The sequence below is a fragment of the Astatotilapia calliptera genome, chromosome 9 (assembly GCF_964374335.1).
Source record: "Astatotilapia calliptera chromosome 9, fAstCal68.1, whole genome shotgun sequence".
Lineage (NCBI taxonomy): Eukaryota > Metazoa > Chordata > Actinopteri > Cichliformes > Cichlidae > Astatotilapia > Astatotilapia calliptera.
In genome coordinates, this window is record NC_137430.1 from 21,487,285 (window position 1) to 21,507,712 (window position 20,428).

At 40.3% G+C, this 20,428-nt stretch overlaps 1 protein-coding gene across 1 annotated transcript in view; it reads right to left on the reverse strand.

The window, feature by feature from the left end:
* ptprn2 (protein tyrosine phosphatase receptor type N2) overlaps window positions 1–20,428 on the reverse strand; it is a 158,708-nt gene that overhangs the window by 75,841 nt on the left and 62,439 nt on the right. The gene's annotated exons all lie outside the window — the stretch shown is intronic.

The window sequence follows — 20,428 nt, forward strand, 5'->3', positions numbered from 1 at the left end:
GGTTTGTGGATCACAGTGAGCGATGTGGTAAACAATGCGCATCTGAAGCAATCATGGTCATCAGAAGTCCAGCCTGCTTCAGAGCCACGCTGCTGAATCTTTGGGTGACCTTTTCCAAAAGCACAAGCTGGCAACCCTTCTGCATAAAAACCATTTACTGCGATCTTTAGGGAAACCTCAACAACTGAATAGTGTTTACACATCTAGCGCCAGACTGCTCCCGATATAGAGCACTGCATATACTCATGCAATATGTGACATACAGCTAAAAGCTGGAGGATTACTAGGAGCTCTTTTCTGGGGTTAAAAATATCCAAATGATTAAATGATGCTTGATGTATTTCCTCGGATGTTTATGTGATACAAGATGAAAACATCTGGAAGGCTGCCACTGTCTGAAGGGAGCCTACTGGGGAAATGCTTATTGGAGGAAAGAATGGTGAAGCTGACACACACGCACGCACAGACTGACGAACTCGCTCCTTCCCCAGCTTCCCCACTGAGGGAACTCTGACAGAGGCAGCCCTACCTGTCACTGTGGCAGCAATTATCCTGCAGGCTCTCTCCACGGACTGTCTCCTGCAGGTCTCCACATTACTAACCACATCACTGAGCACACACACTTATTGAGTATGCACACTGACGCACAGGAGGGCACACTGCACACCCACGAGTACACATACTGTACATATTCACACACACGCACATATGGCTGTATGTGCGGTTGTGCTTTTCATCCACAATTCGCTCTGCACAGGCTAATGGCTCGAACGAATTGTAATGATGTGTTGGTGCAGACATCCTGCTCAAGCCAGGAGAAACACACAACATTGTGTGGATGTGAGTGCTCATGCAAGCATGTGCACATATCTCTTATGGGTTCTGCTAAAGATAAATATGTTATCAAAGATGAGACGGGTAAGAAGTCTGCAAATACACACATACATGAGAAAAACTAACAAAATAAGTAAATACGCTCAAGCCATCATAAGGTTTAAAAATGAGAGGTGGAATTAATATCAGACCAGGATATAAGCTCTAGTGAGTCAAGAAATAATTCGTGGATATTGGAAGGGGGGTAAACAGACATGCTCAAGAGAGCAGGGTGTCCATTTTGGCTGCAGGGAGGTCTTCTGGAGGAAGCTTGTTTCACGCCGGTTCACTGGAGCTCAAATGCAGAGCTCAGTCTGAGTTTGAGAAACAGGTTGACTGTACAGAGCTGTGAAGGGTGATTTCAGCGAAAGGGAAGGGAAAAAAAGGAACCTAATGTGACCTCATTACTGTAGATTTGTTCCGACTGTCATTAGGAATCACAAACGCCATCACTCAAGTCAGCAATATGAAGGAGAGGATGATGGAGGGGGTGGAGTGAGCAGGGGTGGGCGGATGGGTTGATAGTAATCAAGTGGATTCAATCTTAAAACAAGATCTATCATCAAACAATCTATAGATGACAGTGAACATCAACACATGTGGTACGATCGCCCAGGCGAACGCATGTGGCCCAAGGAAGCAGATGCGTGAGCAATAAAGGACAATTAACACCACGACCATGACACATTAAACCGCATTATTACGCTTGAGCCACTAGAAGATGATGCCCAGCTGCTCAGGCGCAAGAAACCTGGGTTATTTACAAATGAAGGAAATATTACAGTGATGTGCACTCTATTTAATGTTAAACTGTCCTCATAAAAAGGACAGTAGCTCAATTATCCACTGGCAACAAGAAACAACGTTATTATAGAGGAGCAAAGTCCACTAGGTGAGGGGGCAAGGTGTGTTATAGATTCGTTTGTGCTAATCTATAGATACACAACTGTTTCCTGCACATAACCAAGTGGCTATTGTAACTTGATTAACTGTAACTGAAACCATGAGCTCCAAGCAGCTTCCTTTTTATGCTTTAAGATAAATAAACACGTACTCACTGTTGTTACTCGCGGTGGTTCTAGCTCCTTTGGAGTGACACTGAAGCATACAGGGTTAATGGATAAAGAGCTATATTTTGAGCTAAACCCAGCTCTTTTCCTAAAGCTAACCGATCAGCTCGTGTCAAAGAAAAGGCAAAAAGCATGCGAAGAGGAAACTAATCAGTGAGTGAAAAACACAAATATCCCAACCACAAAACACCAGAATCTCCAGGCTGAGAAAAAAGATTTATCGCCACCCGGCCTGCCCTCCTTATATGGACTTCAGTGCTCTTTAAATCAGGGCCATTAACTCTCAGAGTCCAATGCTGCCCCGGCAACTCCATGAGAACATAGAAAAACAAAAGAGAAGCTACAGGACCACTTAAAATGAGCAACTTTGGATTTCTAAGCTGTGTCCAAAATTACTCTCTTTAATTAATTTACTTCTTTTTAAGGCTAAAGTCACACTAGGAAATTTGCTGGATGATCAAAATGATTACAACAGTGTTCAATCAACTCGTGATCTCTGATCCCTTTGAAATTCATGCTTCTAAGACGAGAACTAGGTGCCATCTTCAAACCAACTTTGATCCATTAAGACAGTTAAATAAACTCTGCTATCAGTTTTTGATTGGATAGAGTGAGGTTTGCAATAACATGCAATCTGTTTGTGATAATAATGCAGTTAATTGTGATAAATGTCAAATATGTTGCTATTTACACCTGAAGTGTAACGCTGTACCAGAGATAGAGCAGACAGCCACCGGTGGACTGTGAAGAATCCACACATCAGGCTCAACCGTCTCTCAGCCACACACTTACAAACTATAAATTTATAAACAGAGATAGCTAGACTAGTTGTAATCATCACAGCTATGACTGATTGCAACATATTGGCAGTCTGTCTGCATTTATAGATTAAATTAGATCGCAGTTAATTGCAGACCTCCGTCAGCCTGTCTGAGAGTGACTGCCTGCAGTCTAAGTCAGACCAATAGAGGTTGTGCCCCATCAGGCAAACTGTGAAATCGCCTTGTAACGAAAAGTGGTCGCTCATAGATTGAGCGTGCAGCACTCTCATCATCTGGGCCACCAGTTGACAACTACTTGCAACTAACCAGATAGCAATAAAATGAAATTAAATAAAATCATTTAAAAATTCAGTGCAATCACTCATTAACTACCAGCTTTTCCTGGTTGCATGGAGGTTGCTATCTTATTTTTATTCTAGTGTAATCGAGGTCTACCACACCCCTATTTTGAGGTGAGCATTAAAGTGAGATTTCAGACTGTTTCATGCTGTTATCATCGCTTAGTTACTTCCTATCTGTGCAGATTTTTAACAACCAGCGCTTTCTTGTTTTCTGGTAAGGCTACAGAGAGAAAAATAAAGGCACATGCTGAACTGTTGTGCTTTTTCACTCCACTCCACTCTTAAAATGCCACTAAGAAGTTAGCACGGCTTTGCACTATAGGGTCACCTTAAAATGACACATTGGTCTCTAATGACTGGTTAGGGAAAACTGAACACCCTCCCACGTGGAGGTTGGTCAGAGTACAGAGCAGAGCTACTGTTAGGCTGAAGATGGAACGAGTGTAATGACTTCACAATTATGTCTGATATCAGGCTACGGGCTGAAAATTTTAGACTCAGTTCAGACACAAACACACTAGACACTTTATTAGGTACGCCACGCTCAGACATGGTCCATATTGACACGACAGGATCGGCAACAGCTGCTATAGATTTGTCAGCAACACATTCATGACGTGTGTCTCTCGTTCCACCACGTCCCAAAGATGCTGTTTGAGTACACTGAACGTGTTGTCATGTTCAAGAAACCAGTTTGAGATGATCTGAGGTTAGTGACATTATCCTGTTAGTGAAGCTACACTGTGGTCATCAAAGGATGGACATGGTCAGAAGCAATAATCAGGTAGGCTGTGGCATTTATGATCCTTAATTAGTACTAATTAATATTTGGCACTACTACTGAAGTGTGTCAATATCCTAAATTCATTACACCCCCAGCACCACCTTAACTGTTGATACATTGCAGGATGGATCCATGTTTTCATGTTGTTTATGTCAAATTTGTAGCTTCAGTTTCCTGTTCTTAGCTGACAGGAGGGGCACAAGGTATGGGCTTCTGCTGCTGGAGCTCATCTGCTTCAACGTTCAACATGTTTTTTTTGTGATGCTCTTCTGCATACCTTGGTTGTTAACAGTGGCTATTTGAGTTACTGCGGCCTTCCAATCAGCTTGTAACAGTCTGGCTATTTTCCTCAGACCTCTGGCATCAACAAGGCATTTTTACCCAGAGAACGGCTGCTCACTGGATAGTTTCTCTTTTTCAGACCATTTTCTAGAAACCATCCTACATTCAAAGTCACTTAAATCACCTTTCGTCTTCATGATGCTCGGGTTGAACTTCAGAAGATGAAGCGGGCACGAAGAGCTCATTACACGTGTATTATCATGCTTGTCAATCCTGTGTATACGTATATGCTGAAATCCCATCACTGATGTGTTGATTGATAGCTGATTATGGTTGCAGCTAATGAGTATCTCTATCATTAATTACTCTGATGGTTACATTGTTAGATAATCACTTAATCATTTAATTTATAAGATGCCAAAAATAAGAGGTAAATGTCCATCTCAGTTCTCAGGGTGAACTTTTAAAAAAAGATGAGCTCTATCGTTTCTTAAATTAAAAACAAAATAAAAACTCAAAACGAGTCCAAACAAAGCAAAGAGAAGCAGGGAAATCTCACAATTTATGTGAAAGTAAGAAAAAGACAAAACCAAAAAAACAGCGGCGAAGGAACAAAAGAGCAATAGTTTAAAAGGATTTTTTCTGCCTGAAGGTTTTCTTGTAAGGCCCGCACTCTCACTGAATACATGTGCCAGTATGAGACTGTTAAAAGTTGCCACCATCTTCCAAAAAGGATGCTAAATCAGGATGAAATATATGTTGAGCTGCTAATGTTGGTCTTACAGTAAGTCCAGATTCATCAAATGAACAATATAAGAATACAGAGCTTCTGTTTACTCTAGCTCCCCCCATTTCCATCTAATGCACTGTCTGAGCACCTAGATTAGATTTGCGAGGCTTCTTTTATTATTTGAGAGAGTCGAGATGCTTTCAGCTCGGGGAGGTTAATGTCAAAGCGAAAACATTTGCTGCCAGCGGCCTTTAAGCAAATCCCTCCAACCACCGGTACAGATGTTAGCGGACATCTCTCCTCAGAGAGTGGATAAAGCGGCCGAGCGCCGCGTACGTCCGCCCGCCTCTCTTCGTCCACGTGATGCACCCTGGCTGCTCGTCAGATCGCCCCGTTAATCTCGCCGCGCTGCCTTCCCGCGTACAGCTGGGAGTGGGGGGTGCAAAATGAAAGTGTAACACAACGGCCTCATGCCAGGTGTCAAAATGAGAAATATGACATTTCCCTTTTGAGATTTTATTAGTTGTGATATCATTTTGCATTCAGCCTGCCTGACGTGTCACCGAGCCCTCGCTCTCTCTTTTTTTAAAAATTTTTTTATTATTATTTTGCTTCGGGATAAAATGTGATAATCATTATTATATGTCTAAAGCAGAGCAGCTGTGGCTGCAAAGAGGAAAAGAAAAACGCAAAATGCATTCAGGATGGGGCACAATTGGAAAATCAAAATACACAGTTTGACTAGTGTGTTTGCTCTCGCATAATTCTCCCCACTCTGAATCAATCATCTTACTGCAGAGTTTCTCAAACAATTGCTTTTAAAAGTGAGGCAGCACAGCATGATGATTAAATCTATACACCACAGCAGCGCCGGCATGCAGTTGTTTTTTGTTTTTTTTTTCAGGATTAATTTCATAAATAACTGCACAAATCTCTCTATATGTTTCAAGCTCTCCTGTGACTGAACTTTCAAGTAGTTGGAGAGGGAAAGACAAGGCTGTGTAAGCACACCTCGCTGCCTTTTTAAGGACACCTGTTGGGCTGCATGGCTCATCTCCTCCTCATTTAGCCGTCTGTCTGGGCTCCGTGGGGCTGATTACCAGGAAGAGCTGATTCCAGTTGCAGTGCTTATCAGTCTAATTAGAGCCCCTGGCAGGTGACTTGAAGGAAGTTGTATGTCTCACGGATGTTCAGGCGGAGCAATTTGTACAGGGATGGGGGCTGGCACATGACAAAAATGCAATATCAAAATCATAAGACGGAAGGGTATGAAATTGTGTTTTGAGAATTGCGGTGACAGATCAGTCTTGGTAAAGGTGATTCAGTGCGGGGGATATATTTTCAGGGCTTTTTCTGGGGAGCAGAGGGGCGCCTGGAGGAAGTTAAATAGAGTCTTTTGCATCACTTTTATCATGCAAAATTTCAAGCGGTGACAACAAGTCAAGAGAAAGAGGTGACATCTTGAGTAACATCTTCTGGTGAAAGTATCAACTGTCAAAAAAAGAAACAACACAGAGAGACAAACTCAGACAGGCTGTGTTTCCACAGAAGAGAAAATGGGAGATGGAAAAAAAAGATTTAGAAAAGAATATAAAACACCAGAGAAAGAAAGACACACGAAAAAGGGCAAACAAAGTGAAAGACAGGGGCGGAAAGACAGTGAGAAAAGTTGAGGACAGCGTGCAGGAGGAGAAGAGTTATCCAGGTAGTGTATCAGTCACCGGTAAAAGGTCAGTAGTCTGCTGTTCGCACATCCAGGTGCTAATGCAACACCTCTCACACCTTCCGCAGCTGCTGGTGTCTGTCTGCCTGCAGGTTGGTGGGTAGAAAGACTGTTTGTGCTAGAATAATATGCTGTAATCCCCCATCTCAGATGTGGCCTTAACACAGGTAATTGGACTTGGAGTGTGAGGAAGCCTGTGGCTAGACACACACACAAACACACACCGCTGTGTAGTCTGATTTGAAATATGAACAGAATTGCTCATTTTCTCAAGAGAGATAAGCCCTCTTTTATTTTGTTTGTTTGTGAAGCAGAGCTGCTTTAGTTGTGATGTTACACTGTCCTGTTGAGCTCTGAATGTGTTTTGAGAATGTTGTATACAGTAAGACTAAGACTAGAAGATCATGGCTTCTTTATTATCCTATTTCTTAAACCAAAAACCAGAAGAGCAAAAACTAAAGGAATGTTTTTAATCTGTTTTTTTGTTTGTTTTTAAGCTTTAATGTAAGCTGCAGATATTAGCATTTCCAGCTAATTTAGAGCTAATACAGTCCGAGTCATAATTTGTCATACTTTGGTAGTTTTGCCTGTTTTATAGCCTGTTTTCTACATAGTCCCTTATTTTCAGAAGCTCAAAATGAAGACATAACATCTGAAGTTGATTCAAAATGTTAAATTTGCATTCTAATCAAGTCAAGGATACTCTGAAGGAGATAAGCGTATCATTGTCAAGGTCTACAATCAAGCGGTGCCTTCATAAAAACAGATACAGGGGGTTTACAGCAAAATGCAAACTGTTTACACTCGAGAACAAGAAGGCCAGATTAGAATTTGAAAGAAAGTGTCTAAAAGACTCTGCACGCTTCTGGAGAAAAACTCTTTGGACAGATGAAAGCAAGATTAACTTGGACCAGAACGATGGGATGAGAAAGGTATGGAGAAGGAGAGAAAGAGCTCGTGATCTGAAGCACACCCCATTATCTATCAAACATGGCGGGGGCGATGTTATGGCATGGGCTTGTGTGTTACAGGGCTATACTCTCTGCTCAGATTCAGCCAAACGCTGCAAAACTGATCAGACAGTGCTTCACAGTGCAGATAATGTTTCTGAAGGCAAAGCAATGTGATGGTCTTAGAGCAGCTTTTCATTTAAGGATTACAAAACTAAGGCTCACATTGCAGGCGAAAGCGCATCAAATCTGACTTTTTTTGACCCTATGCGACCCATATCCGATCATGGTATGACAGTGTGAACGGCACAAATCCGATATTTTCAAATCCGACCTCACTTTCTTATGTGGTACTGAATCCGATACATATCTAATGTTTTAGAAAGCGACTGCTGTTTGAACGGTCATGTCGCATTAAATCCATCTTTTACGTCACTGACACAAGACAGACGCCAATCAGCGCCCGAGAAGACATCATGAACGCTTCCTGGCCATCCAGTGAAGATGTTAGTGAAACTGTTGGGAAGACAACGTTGGAGAAATGTGAACATTTTATTTGTACTGTATAATCTGTAGATTCTGACAGAAATCTGCAACTATCCTTTGAAGCACCGCTCCTCTCTAAAACAGCAATAAGGATAATTATTAGGCCATATGTAAATAACAAAATAACTTTATAACTTAAAGCAAAATTGGGAAACGTAAAGTCCGAAACAAGTCTTTATATTAAGGCCATCAGTCAAACAGTACTGTTTGGTCTGGGTCTAAACAGAGCACGTTGCGTGTGACGTCTTCTTTTGCGCATGCAGGTCGCTTTGAGGGTTCACACTAGAGCGCGTTTGCTGTTGCATTTTATTTGTAGTGTGAACAAGCAGACAAAAAAATCAGATTTGATCAAAAAATCGGAATTGAGCATTAAGACCTGCAGTGTGAACGTAGTCTAAACGCTGAGATACCCACAAACAAGCAGCAACTGATGGTGGCTGCAGTAGACCTAGCAGAGCATCTCAGAGAAGAAACAGATCATTCGGTGATGTCATGACTTCTGGCCTTTCTGAATTTACCATTATTAAACTTAAAAAAAACAAACCAAAACATTACATTAGGCTTGAGTTTGTTAGTTTAGCCTGACCATAGTTGGACTTTGAAGTTATTATATACTGTTAGATTGCTTGATCAGAAGGTGTAATTATAGCAGAGGTGGGACCAAGTCATTGTTTTGCAAGTCTCAAGTAAGTCTCAAGTCTTTATCCTCAAGTCTCAAGTCAAGTCTCAAGTAATGTCAGGCAAGTCAGAGTCGAGTCTCAAGTCACTGGTGTAAAAGTCCGAGTCAAGTCACAAGTCTGAAACTTTGAATTTCAAGTCCTTTCGAGTCTTTAAAAAAAAAAAAACGAAAAAATAATGTTGCAGTTATGCTAAATGTAAATATTAGACCATGTAATTTTTAAATCTGTGTTTTTCTCAACACATGACAAAATAGTGAACTTAGAAAATATACACAAATTGTGAAATTGCACCTCTTTAAAATGCAGCTCAATTAAACCTAGCTCCAAGAATAATTTTCACCGACAGTTCTGAGATAAGCTGCATGTTATTCTTGGATGCGGTTGTAGGACCAGCTTTAAAATCGCATGACAAAAATATCATACACATTAAAAAAACTGTATCACCAACGTAGCCTGGACAACATTTGCTAGTTAGATGAAGTCAGCTATCTCATCTTAGCATATTTATATGCATATTTATAATCATACGGTTCTTGGAGTGAGTGCATACACTCATGAAGTTTAGTAACTTCAGGTCACTGCAACAAGCCCAGGTACAGTTTACCGACGGATGGGTGCAGGACCTTGAAATGCACCGTGTAGAACGAAAGACCATCGTACGTATCATAAGTTTACCAGTCTCACAAATTGTCGTCATAAATACACATTCCTTAACCGTTTATTAATAGGACCTTTGAGCTCAACGGTAATTAATTAGCAGTGGAAATAATTTCTGGTAGCGTTACAGAAATGTAGCAGTGACAATAATACTGTATGCTGTAATCGTACTGGACAATTGGTGATACAAAAAACCTGTTTTATCCTGTGAATAAAAGTATATGTTTTTGTCAATGTACCATAATAACAGAAGCGAAACGCAATATTGTGTCAGGACAATTCACTATTTATGCACAATAAATAAAGGAGCATAGCGCCACAATTTCTGTTCAGCGCCAGACTTGCTTGTAACCTATATCACTAATTATGTTATGAAAATGACGTATTAACTACTAAAAAACACTGACCTTCGTGTAAATGCTTGGAGCAGACTAACCTGTGAGCTGGAGTGTTCTGGGACGTTATATTTGATCTTTGAATGGCTGCAATCCAGGCCATCCGTCGCATCTTTGTTACTTCGGAAACATGGCTTGAACAATTTCTCTTCAACGACGTAATCCGATAACAACCGATCTCTTTACCCGTCGGCTTCCCGTGGCTGTCATGCGACCGGCTATTGCAGTTAATAATACAACGGCTTCTTGACATTTTTGTGTTTCTTTTTATCGCTGTATAACTGATTTTAATTGAAAGCCTGCGTGCGTTAGTACCGCTTGCCACGAGTTCCCAGAATCCTTTGCGGTTCTACCCGTGAATGACGTCACATTTTCAATCTCTATATAATATGCATGTTAAATTTTATATTTGGGGTAAAATATCAAGTCTTTTCAAGTAAACCGGTTCAAGTCCAATTCAAGTACCAAGTCATTGGTGTAAAAGTCCAAGTCAAGTCACAAGTCTTAGAACATTTTTTAAGGTCAGGTCTAAAGTCATAAAATTAATGACTCGAGTCTGACTCGAGTCCAAGTCATGTGACTCGAGTCCACACCTCTGAATTATAGTAGTAATATTAAATGGTTACTAAGACTGATTAGCAAAAAAGGTGTTTTAAAACAAAACATACAAAGCAGAGAATTCCTCTAAATATGCCAAACTTTGCAGAATTAATTCTGGATTAACGAATGACTGAGTCATCCCTATTTAAAAATCTGCTAATATGAGGGTAAAACTGAGGAGCAATACTAGATTTTTGAACCGGTAACCCTCTTTATTTCTGGTGTGAAACAGGACACGTTAACATGGGAATCCATGCAGACTGGCGTAGAGGTCGCTGTTTCAGTGAATGATGTATTAAACACAGATTTTTCAATGGTCAATCAACAACTAACATCTCCGCTGTAAAACTGGTGAAACTTGTCATATCAGAGGTTTTACCTTTAGCAATCATAATTATTGTTGTGATGTCAAACTAGCATTAAGCAAAAACAAACTGCCTAGAAGATACAAAAAAGTAACATCTGTCATGTATGTAAGCTAAGCGGCACAACATTTTTAATACTCATTTTCAAACAAGTCACACATGAGGCTAGCATTAGCTTAACTAGCAGAGTTTTGCGAAATTTGCTAGCAAGCTGTTTTAACTGACAAAAATCAGCAACTGGCTACTAAAACACTACATCTTTATGATATTAAACTTCAAAGAAAGGATTTCAATTGAAATAAACCTTTTATAGAAGCTGGAACATTAAACATTTTACATTATCTTTTTTGGTAAGATGTTATTACAAATTGCAAAGATACCGTATAGCTGCAGGTATTTAGGCATGCTCAATTTCTTCTAGAAGAAATGCTGATCACACATCTATATATTCCTTTCCTTTGTGTCATCCCAAGTCAATCTGAGGAGGATATTGGAGTTCAATTGAAAGCGGGTGTGCCTTAAAGAGAGGTTTGAGATAGGAACGAGTTATCACCTCCAAAGAGAGCTCTGGGAGACACTGTGCTCCTCTGTAGCAGTCCAGCCTGATGCGTACAGGCCACTGACCCATGACAGTGAGCCCGTATCGATTTAAGAGGAGGCAGAGGACACGGAGGAAAAGAGAAAGATGGCTGGGGGAGGAAAAAATGAAAAACAGTGAGGAGGCCAGGGAGCAATATCCCTCTTAAAACTTATCCATAATTCATTGTCTATTCCTTCTTTTTTGCTTTCTTCTATATTGCGTATATATTCTGTCTTTTTCAAATGGGTGCACGCTAGAGGAATGCTTATTTTCACAGGGGATTAGCGACAACCTATTTTGAAATACATTCCCAACCCAGACACACACAGAAACAGCCATGGCTACACAGCCAGACAGCTAGAAGAGATGTACACAGAAGATACAGTAAAGAAGCTAATTTTTAATACTCATAATGTAAAAGAAATATTAATAATTTTATGTATTTGATATATTAACACCAACAACATCTATTTTATTCACAGTGGGTCGTTCCATTTTTCATTTAAATTGTAATGTGAGAGGAGACGGTATCTATCTTCTGAATCCAAACTGGGGTCTGGGTCTGGGGTCACAGGAGAAAGGTCTGAAGCTGCTGAAGCCTCTGCCTCCCATGCTACTGTTAGAACCACAAGCCCGCAGTTTGAGAGCAAAGTCCTTTTAGGAAAATATGGTACTATGAGACCTTTCAGATGTGACGGTTCCTGATTATTCAAGACTTTTTAAGTGAGGAAAAGAATTTCAAATTTAAGTCTGGATTTAACGAGGAGCCAATAAAGAGACTAACATAGGAGAAATATGGTCTCTCTTCCTTGTCCCTGAGAGTAGTCTCGCTGCATCATTTTGGGTTAAATGAAGGGAACTTTCAGAACAACCTGATATTAATGAATTACAAGAGTCAGACGCAGTGTTGGTCAAGTTACTTGAAAATAGTGATTATTAACTAATTACTGATTACGTCTCCAAGGAAGTAATCTCATTAATTTATTGATTACTTACTTAAAGAAGTAGTTAGTTACTTTATTACTTAGTTACTTTTTAAAAACATGATACACAACCAGAATACGTGATAAAGAAATAGACCTCTCAGCCCAATTCTATTTTTTCTGCATAACCCATCATATAAAGTTGAATCAAATGGAAAAGTCTCTTTTTAAAAATAATAATAATAATAATAATAATAATGGATTGGATTTTATATAGCGCTTTTCAAGGCACCCAAAGCGCTTTACAATACCACTATTCATTCACTCTCACATTCATACACTGGTGGAGGCAGCTACAGTTGTAGCCACAGCTGCCCTGGGGCAGACTGACAGAAGCGAGGCTGCCATATCGCGCCATCGGCCCCTCTGGCCAACACCAGTAGGCAAGTAGGGTAAAATGTCTTGCCCAGGGACACAACGACCAGGACAGAGAGCCCAGGGATCGAACCGGCGACCTTCCGGTTACAGATGCGATTCCCAACCCCCTGAGCCACGGTAAATAGTTTTAATCTTTTAACTTTATGCACATTGCATCAAGCAAAAACTAAATTATAAGCAATAGTCTTTGACTGGAAGAAATTTGTTTAACATTTAAACCTATTTTCTGCATATTCCAGCATATAAAATAAAATAATACACTTACTCTTTCAAATAGATGCAAGTAAAACACAGTAAGAAGAAACAAGTTCTGTTGCTCTTAAATCTATTTTCACCTGTTTAGCAGGAGTGGGGCCTGTGGAGGTTTGCCCAGTGCCGTAGAGGTCATGTCAGTGGGGGGATCTGGGGGTTCTCTGTGAATTTCACAATCCTGTGGCAGTTGCTAGGTGCTTGCTCAGATTTGAAGTTTAATTTTTTGGTACAGTGGATGATGTTTTTGTCACTTTTTATGGATTCATACTCAAAGTAATGTCAGTATTTCCCAGCTTTAAACACTGCATGGTCGTACTCTCTCCTGCGCTCCATATTATCCATTGTTGATGTACACATGTCTGCACCACCATGTTTCTAAGATTTTTAGGACCAAATATAATAGCTTCAGTTTTTGCCTGATTAAAGCTGGGTATCATCTGCATAAAAATCAAAATTTTGCCAGTGATTTTATAGTAATATTGCCCAAGGGAAGTATGTATAATGTAACTAATGTTGGTCCCAGCACAGAACCCTGTGGAACTCCACGACTAACTTTCATGTGTGAAGAAGAGAAAGACATTTGCATGGATGAATTTGGAGTGCAACACCTTTTATACCAACAGTGTATTTTAATCTCTGTAATAAAATATTGTGATCAACTGTAATGACTGCTGGACTGAGGTCTAACAGGACAAACACAGAGATGAGTCCACAGCCAGGCAATAAGAAGATCATTTGTCACCTTCACTGGTGCTGTTTCTGTGGTATGATGAACTCTGTATACTGACTGAAACTCCTCAAGTAGACCATTCCTCTGCAAATAGACAGTTAGGTGTTTGACAACTAACCTTTCGAGAATTTTTGCAATAAGAGGAAGGCTGGATATTTGTGTGTCTAAACTAAGATAACTCAAGTGAAAACTTTTAAAGCTGTGATTAAATCACAGCCACCTTGAAAGCCTGTGGTAAGTTTCCTGTTGGCAGAGATTCTAGTAAAGCTTATGATAGTATGAAAACATAGGTTGTTAACACTACAACCTCTGCTAATGGTTTCCCTGTCAGTTAGCCTTGACATGTTAACATCTCCTCTGCAACACCTCCTTATTTATTCATAGAAATCCAGTGTAAGTGCTGTTAGAATAATGCAGAAAACCCTCCACAAAAAATCTTCTTAACCTCTTATCCAGTTCAGACTAGCAGGGGGGCACATTGAGAATCTCTAACACAATAATTTTCCACCTGATATTGATAAAATAATTCCTTCTTTGCCTTTTATTTCACCCTACAGACTTCGAGGCCAGTGCGTCCTTCATTAAAGCCCAGCCTGAAGTGCTTCAGCTGCCTCGTCTTAACTACAGCTTACCTATGACATATCATGCGTAAAATATAATCACTGAATGTAATTAGAAGAATGTGCGATACACTCTGAAGTGCTGGCATTACTGAATACTTTTTTTTTTTTACCTTACTAGTTTTGGATTTAACGGCATATGAGCAACTAATTATTAGTTAATAAAGTCTGATGCAGTTCAACATTATGTAAATAATTCTCACATACATCCATGACACTAAAACCAGCTGCCACATATTGGGGTCTGGTGATATTAAATTGGCCGCAGTTGTGAATGGTTGTTTTGTCTTGTTCTGTGTTAGCTCTGGGATAGACTGACAACCCGTCCAGAGCACTAATCTTGCACTAAGGTCTTGTATGCACAATAATCAGGCGCGTTAGCATCAAGTAGCATCAATTGCGCTCAGCTTTTAGAATTGGAACCAAAGTAAATGATTTTCTATCATCACCGTGCATTATGTCATTATCTTAGCCCAAGTCCAGAATCTTTCCAGCCGCAAAATTTTCACTACACAGTACATGTCATTTTGCAATATAGATATCCACCTGCAGAGTTCAGTCGCTCCCACAACTCTGCTGTCAGTGGGGGGCTCATGTGTTTTGTATGACAAGCTGTACAGAAGCTGCATGTAAATACAGCTGTGCCGTGGGCAGGTCTTGGCATTCATGCTTCTCACGCGTCTCATGATGACTGCAGGACTGAAATATCTGGCTCTTTGCAACCAACATCCCCAGAAAACACTAGAATGCTTCATTATGGTTCATTATTTGCAGATTTCTTTTTTTTTTTCCTGGGTAAAGCTTTCTGTATTGTTTCCTATTTAAAATGCTGCACTCAACAGCAACTACAAACACTTCACTCTGACCATATGCAAACCGAAACACGCACATCAACACGAAGCTGCACCCGATGGTTAGTCATGCCCGTGACTAGCTTTAATTACTGCTGCTGCTGAACTGCAGGGACCTCGCAATCTGCATTACAGGTAAAAGGGGGCAAAAGTGGCCCGTGGACACACAAACACATATAAAGAGATGCACAAAGGAAGTGAAAATTGAACATCTGTCTTTTTTTTCCCTTTCAAGCCCCCTGCCAAAGAAAGCTGGTGCTGCACCTGGACATGAATTATAGAGAGGCACTTGGATGAGGTGGGTGGAAGAAAGAGAGAAGAGAAAGAGAGGTGAATGAAAATGAGGGGACAGGGTGGATTTCATGTCTCCCCCATCTGGAGACACTCACCAAGGGAGCTCAATGGGTCAATGATCAATTCACTGCCAATAGCTGCCAATAAGGACTGACACAGTGATATAGTATATGCTGCATAAAAAGTTGCTTTAAATTATGCATAATAGCAAATAATAGTGGCACAGACACATTTAAAAAAATAATAATACAAAAACAGACAGCTCATTGTGCACCCTCTATTGAAAATGTTATGAAATGGCCCTCAAATACTACTCTATGTTTTCAGACAGCTGTAATCCTTTAGAAAAAAAAAATTATACTCAAAGAGGAACTACAAAAGCAAATAGTGCTTTGAAGATGGAAAGCCCGAAATGTCACCCACCCGCTTTGAAGCTCCCTGGCTCTCTTTGTTTCTCTACACTTGTAGCTCACAAAACCACAGGCAGAGCACACTGCATTCAGGGGCCAATTTAGAGCGGATGTACCATTAAGGGAGAAAACACACACACACACACACACACACACACACACACACACACACACACACACACACATACAAACACATGCTCATGAGCTCAGACAGTGATATACTGTATAGGCCGAAAGAGACAAGCGCGCACAAACACAGGTGAACACACACCTGGAAAGGCGACATTGTACAGCATACGTATGGCCATCTCCCTTTGTTTTGTACCGTCTCTTTGTAGTTTCGAGCACTTTAAGTGTCATTTGCCGCCTCTTTGATACACACGTACCTTCTGGTTAGTCCATTAACAGCCACATCCAACAGTGACGATTTATGTTGCTTCAGTATACTCAAATTCAACATTTTTGCAACTCACCCTTGACGCAGTTTTGAATCTTGTAGAGCTTATTTAGGGGACACGGAGTGAGGGTGAAAAGCAAGCACGGTGAAATCAGTCAAAATGAATGACAGTAAAAATGTAAATGATCTTTTTCCCATTATTTTCTAAACAAAGCATTGCTTATTTGGAGATGAGTAGCACAAAATAATCAATACCAATTACCTCTTTAGTAGATTTTGATTTGTGCCTGTTCGTCTCTTTAGTCAGCTTAGTCATGTTTACCTTTTTTAAGGCTCGCCGTCTTTAGACAGAGCAGAAGCAGGAAGGAAACAAGTAAAGAAAGGAAGAAGGTAACGTTCTTATTGCAATATACATAGTCTATTGATAGAAATTATTAGTCTATTAGCAGCATGACATGTAAAGCCGCTGAATGAACCAATTTTTGTTATTTTAATTTTTGGATATTACAAATAAGTCTGATGATGATGAGAAGTTTTTTAAAGCACGGGATGGCAGCATACATCAAACACTTCTGGAAATTTCCTGAAGAAGCAGAAACCACTTAACAGTTACAAAGAGTAAAAACATCATTTGTAAAATATTCTTTAGCTTCTTTATTTTGTTGATATAGAAGAAAAGGTTGCTTTTTAAATTTGCTGAACGACCGAGTTTAAATCCAGTTTACTTAAACCAGACTGATTGTTCATATTTTTTACTTGTTTTGCTTAATTTGCAGATTATTTATTTTATGCTGGACCTTATTGCCGGGCCTCAGTTTATTCACTGTCTGAAACAAGCTGTTTGAATTCTTCTCCTTTAATTGTTCAGTCACACTAGGGGACGAATAAGGTGACCTTCTCTCTGTAAGTAGGAAAAATGGGTGGTTGGCCAGCAATTGCATTGAATTTTATTTGTTGTCAGACACCGACTGAAAGCAGGAGCGATGACCAGAGGTTGAGAGTGTTTGAAGGACCACCTTCAAACACAAGGCGATTACATCTGTTCACCTGTTGAGAGGCAACTTACCACCTCACAATTTGCGGTCTGACTCATACTGACTGAAATCACTCTCAGACAGATTGCTTAAGGTTTGCAAATAATTGCCATCTAATTTACAAATGCAGACAGACTGCCAAGACATTGCAATCAACCTGAGTCAGTCTGCACTGATGAGCACAATTTGTCTGTGAAACATCTCTTTGCAATAAGAGACTCAACTTAAATAGTTGCCAACTGGTTGTATTCTGGTTACACGCCTATATAAAAGCAAGGTCGACCCCTGCCTATTTCATGTAGCATTTAAATCTGAATTTGAATTTTAGTTCTAGCGGGATTTTGAAGTAAATATTTAATTGAATTTCTGTGTATGCAGACAACAACAGAGTTGCAGTTTTTGCTGCTTTATCACAGTTAATCGCTGTATTATCTCAAACGGATTGAATGTAATTGCCAACTTGACCCCATTCATCAGAATCAGAATAAGAATACTTTATTAATCCCTAAGGAAAATTTTCAACCACAAACTATGTCACCGTCTTGATGCACTAAAGTTGCTATGAAGATGGCAACTGACTGAAAGTGGTTGCAAGCGTCCTCATCTTCAAAGGTCACAAGTTCATCGCACATGGTTGCACCAATTGGGCTGTGTCACAGTCTCCAGCCACTGTTTTCCCTGTGTGACTGTAGCATAAGCTAACTTTCCTTTGATTGGCTGCCTCTCACAAACACAAGCTCTGAACTGCAGGTGGTGAGATTTGCCCTTGTGCCTTAAAAGGAATCCCCCCACCCCCACAAATAAATAAAATAAAAACATAATGTAAATGCTACAACTAAACTTTTCTCTCAGTAAAACATTCACAACTGCATGATGGGAGTGATTAAAAAACTAAAATACTTTGATTTAATTATGGTTCATAGCAGGAGCTGGAAAGAAGCTCATTTCCGTAGCTGTTTGTGTCTGCTGCTTCATAAAGTGGCATCCATCGAGTATACCGACTGCTGTGCGTACAACAAACACAATACACGAGTACCCGCTGATCTTGACATTAGGGCCGTCGGCACACGGACTCTCTCGTGGAGTAGCATTTACTGCGGGCAGACATGGAAGATGAAGGGATGAGGGAATATAGAGATGGGGGTGGAGAGGTCGAGATGAACCAAAGGGAGAATAAAAGTGTTGCTGATGGCAGGACTGAAGAGGAGGCTGGATTTTCTGCTCAACATGGTGCTTAAACCCACAGCACCAAACATGTACCCACCATCTATATGGCCAGACTGCCTGTGTATATAGAGTAGTGGGAAAACTCTACATCTCTGCTGGGTTTAGTTGGTATTTTTCTGGCGTTTGTGAACAACACTGATGGAAAAGATACTGCACTGACAATTACGTCCCTTTCACTTTGGCACAATCTGTTTAGACAGAAGACTGCGACGACTAATCGTCTTTACGACTTTGTGGCAAAACAAGCCATTTTGTCAGTTCATAAAACATGAAGCTAGTGAGCCATTCTGTTATTATGCTCACCACCATGTGTGAGAAAATGTGCTGTTGCCAGCCGTCCTGTGTGGCTCAGCTGGAAATTAGATCACGGAAAAGTACTTGGTTAAATAAAAAAATTGCATCATCAACTCTGGCTGAAATCCAAATGAGATCAATTATAAAATTTGGTGTCACTTAATAGCAACAACCTGCAAACTGGAACAAGCTAATACACAAATAAAACGCCATATTCATTAGTCGTGTCTGCACACCTGATGTGACTGCAAATCTCCAGAGAAACAAAGTGGCGGATTATTATCTCCAGAATCATATTTGGCATTAATAATATATTTTGCAACACGGTAAGCTTCCTATTAATCAAGATGAGACGGTTTGATATCGTCAAATCCGTTTAAATGAACATGAAGCTGGAGCAAAACACAGATGTGGCAGAAGTTCTGCAAGGCTGACTATGTTCACTGTCCTTAAAGGGACATTCAGTCTTACTTTGGAAAGTTGCCCCACCCCCAGCTTCGCACACACCGTTAATCATGTTGGATTTTGAGGCTGCTTCCAACCATTCCTGTAACTTTCCCCAAAAAACGACAACCTGACATTTACACCCACGTTATGCTGTGATTGTCCTGAAAGAGCAGTGGGTTTTAACTATTTTTTCATGTGAAGAATCAGGAACGCTTTTCTGACTAATTAAGGTCTGCCTCATATTTCATATTTCCTTATGTTGACCACTGTTCTCTGCAATGATGACAAAAGAAGGTACTGGAAGTGGAAAGATGCAGAGCAATAAAGTCAATGCTATATCCTGCTTAGAAAACTGGCTGAAAATCCTGGTTATATAAAGTTATACACTCGTTACACATCTAGATTACCCTTAAGTCTATGTATTTCATGCCTCTTGTTCAAGTCCAGGTCTCACGGGAAGCAGTGCAAGCTGAGAAGCCCTGATGTCCCTCTTTCCAGGGTCTCCTCCCAGATGGTATTGTATGAACCAGCTCAAGTAGCTCCTTTCGGTTAGTTACTCTCCAGCTCTCCATCCATCTTCCAGTGGCACCTCATCCAGTTTGGCGGGTGTGTGTCGATGCTTTGTGCACACCACATCAGATGTTTTGGGAACCAGTGCAACCATGTTCACTTTTTTCACTACCAAAGAGACTAAAGCAACCAATTTCTCTTCTTTCGTCACATATGAAGCAGCTTATATTGCTGCATCAGAGCATTTAAAAGACTAAAAAGCAGGAAGACAAAATCTGTTTTTGTCTGGTTTAAATAGATTTATGTGGACGGATATTTTTTCTCCAAATACAAATTAAAGGGTTTAGATCCATGAGATTGTTATCCATTTATACTATACGTTAAGACAGAAGATACGTCGATTCAGTCTAAAAATGCTAAAAGCTGATGATTTGCAGAGAGGCGGCACCTTAATGCCTCAGCGTCATGCCCTGACACACTTCACATTCAAACGTATCGCTGTACATCCTTCTTGATCCATGTCCGTTTCCCGATTCAAAGCTTTGCTTCCCACCACCGAAACAATGCATATTCAATTTTTGTTTACGAACTCAGGGTCTCTGCGGGTGTCTGAGAAAGGTTGCTCCGTCGTTCCAATTTGCGT